This window comes from Apium graveolens, chromosome 3, assembly GCF_009905375.1.
Source record: "Apium graveolens cultivar Ventura chromosome 3, ASM990537v1, whole genome shotgun sequence".
Lineage (NCBI taxonomy): Eukaryota > Viridiplantae > Streptophyta > Magnoliopsida > Apiales > Apiaceae > Apium > Apium graveolens.
This window is the reverse complement of record NC_133649.1, coordinates 173,711,591-173,714,714: the sequence shown is the minus strand read 5'-3', so window position 1 is coordinate 173,714,714 and position 3,124 is coordinate 173,711,591. Positions and strand designations below refer to the sequence as shown.

General features: G+C 40.0%; 1 non-coding gene across 1 annotated transcript; it reads right to left on the bottom strand.

Moving 5' to 3' along the window:
* Nucleotides 1-1,356: 1,356 nt before the first annotated feature.
* Nucleotides 1,357-1,463, bottom strand: LOC141716429 (small nucleolar RNA R71). The gene has a single exon (XR_012573140.1). It is a non-coding gene; the product is annotated as a small nucleolar RNA R71 (small nucleolar RNA).
* Between the last annotated feature and the right edge of the window lie 1,661 nt (nucleotides 1,464-3,124).

Genomic DNA, 3,124 nt, shown 5'->3' with positions numbered 1-3,124 from the left:
GGTTCTAACAGATTTATTTATGGATTTCTTTAGTTGATTTGTTTCGATGCCCTAGTGTGTGGTGATTGTATGATAACCTAGTATTGGTTGTGCTTATTCGTCTTATGAGCGTCACGAACTTATAAGATAGCGTGTTAATTCATAATGAAGCGAAAGTGAATTTAAGGATTTAGAACTTGCCATGCTAGCATAGGTTCATGTGTTATTGTATGCATGATTTGTAGGTAATTTTAACCATCTTACTTGCCCAATGTAATCACGATAGATAGCTTGTGCATTAAACCGTTATGTTGTCAAATTCTATAGATATATAGGGTCTCAATATAATTGATGTCTATTCAGCTTCTATCTCTTTTGTGGATGTCTGGTAGTATGTTATTCGTGCAACGAAAATTGGCATGTTATCAGTTTCGTGTTATCTGATTAGTGTCATCACCATTGAATGAAGTACTTAATGAAGTTAGAATATCATATTTGTCATATATATTAACTCAACCATTTTTATTCTCTTAGTTATAATTGTTAGCCTAAGTTTAGTTAAAATAATCTTAATTTGTTAATTGTCTTAGCGTTGGATAATAACCATACCATTGTTGCATAGATACATTGACTGAAATTGCAAAACTGATTCTCTGTGGGAACGAACTTGAAGATATTCTATATTACTTGCGAACGTGTATACTTGCGTGTATTTTAGTGTGTGTTTAGCGACTAACAAGTTTTTGGTGCCGCTGCTGGGGAATTCGGTGTTAATTTTTAGTTTATGAATTTGTCATCAGTGGTCGTTAAAGTTTAGTGACTCGGATATTATTACTTATCTGTTTCCTAGTCTTATTTCAGGTACTCTAGCGAGCATGTATGCATATGCGTTCTCGGTCTCATAAGAGAAATCTGGATCTAGCCGAGGAAGAAGCTGTAGTGGTTCGAAGGGGAGTTGTTGAGGATGAAGAGAAGGTAGAAGAAGAAAAGAAAGTCGAGGAACCAGCTTTAGTAGTGATGGGAGATCAAGCAGAAATTCCTAAGGCTCTGATGGACTATTCTCAGCCTAAGATCAATGATATTCAGTCGAGCATCATCAGACCAGCCATCTCGGCTAACACTTTTGAGATCAAGTCAAGCACGATTCAAATGATACAGAACTCAGTTCAGCATGCACATCTGGGATTTCATCGAGATCTGCGACACTTCAAGTTCAATGGTGTGACTGAAGATGCTTTCAAGCTGCGACTCTTCCCATTCTCTCTGAGGGATAAAGCAAAGTGCTGGTTACATTCTCTACCACCAGGGTCTATCACTACTTGGGAAGATCTTTCTCAAAAGTTTCTCACTAAATTCTTCCCTATGGCAAAGACTGCTGCAATCAGGAATGCTCTTACTCAGTTTACTCAGCAAACTAAAGAATCTCTGTGTGAGGCTTAGGATCGATATAAGGAGATGCTAAAGAAGTTCCCACACCATGGCATTCCTGATTGGATGATTATAAATTATTTCTATAATGGATTGGGCGCTACTTCTAGAACCATGCTCGGTGCAGCATCAGGAGGAGCCTTGTGGGCTAAGAGCTATAGTGAAGCTTATTAATTAATTAAACTGATGGCTGCTAATGAATACCAGAATCCTTTCCAGAGACTAACTCAGGGAAAAGTAGCAGGAATTCTGGAGTAGGATGCAACAACTGCTATAGCTGCCCAACTTAAGGATTTGACGATAAGGGTGGACACTTTGGCTAATTATGGAGTTAATCAAATCACTAGTGTCTGTGAGCTTTGTGCTGGTGCTCATGAGACTGATCAGTGTGCTATTTCTAGTGAATCAGCTCAGTTCGTGAGCAACTTTCAGCGATCGCAACACCCTGTGCCAGCCACCTATCATCCTAACAACCACAATCATCCTAATTTTAGCTGGAACAACACTCAGAATGCGGTTCAACAGCCTCATCAGCAGTACCCAGCAAAACAGTACAACCCCCTGGTTTTCAGCAACCGTAATATGCACCAAGACAACAACTTCAGCTGTAACAAGCTAATGAAAACTCTATATTAGAGGAGTTGAAGCTTATATGCGAAAGCCAAGCTATTTTATCAAGACCTTGGAAAATCAAATTGGACAAATTTCCAATGCCTTGCTAAATCGTCAACCTGGTGCACTACCTAGTGACACTGAAGTACCAGGAAAGAGGGAAGCTAAAGAGCATGTGAATGCAATCATTTTGAGGTCTAGGAAGGTTGCAAATCCCGACCAAACTCAAGTTTCGAATGAAGTAGCTGGGGCTGAAGAAGAAGTAGAGCAGCAGGAAGCAGAAGTGGAACCAAGGAAGACTACTGTTGAGCACACTCCTCCTTAGGGTAATACATGGGAGAAACAGATCTATCCTCCACCATCTTTTCCTAAGCGGCTGCAGAAGAAAAAGCTGGATAAGCAATTTGAAAAGTTTTTGGAGGTGTTTAAGAAACTTCATATCAATATACCTTTCGCTGAGGCTCTTGAGCAGATGCCTAGTTACACAAATTTTATGAAAGGTATTCTCTCTCGGAAAGTGAAGCTAGATGATTTAGAGACTGTCGCTCTCACGGAGGAATGCAGTGCTGTACTGCAACCGATGTTGCCTCCAAAGCTAAAAGATCCAGGAAGCTTCACTATTGCGTGTACTATTGGAAAAGTGTCTTTCGACAGATGCTTATGTGACTTGGGAGCTAGCATCAATCAGATGCCCTTGTCAATCTTCAAATAGTTGGACTTTCCTGATCCAAAACCGACTTATATGACTTTATAGTTGGCCGATCGTTCTATTACATATCCACGAGGTATTGTGGAGGATGCCTTGGTCAAGGTTGATAAATTCATCTTCCCTGCTGATTTCATAATTCTTGATTTCGAGGAGGACAAGAAGATTCCCATTATTTTGGGAAGACCTTTCTTGGCGACTGACCGTACCTTAATAGATGTATAGAAGGGTGAGCTTACAATGTGAGTGCTGGATCAGGATGTAACTTTTAATGTGTTCAATGCTATGAAATTTCCTACGGAAAATGAGGAGTGCTTAAAGGTGGAGTTGGTCGATTCTGTGGTTGCATCAGAACTTGAACAATTGCTAAGGTCTGATGCCTTAGAGAAGGCCTTGTTG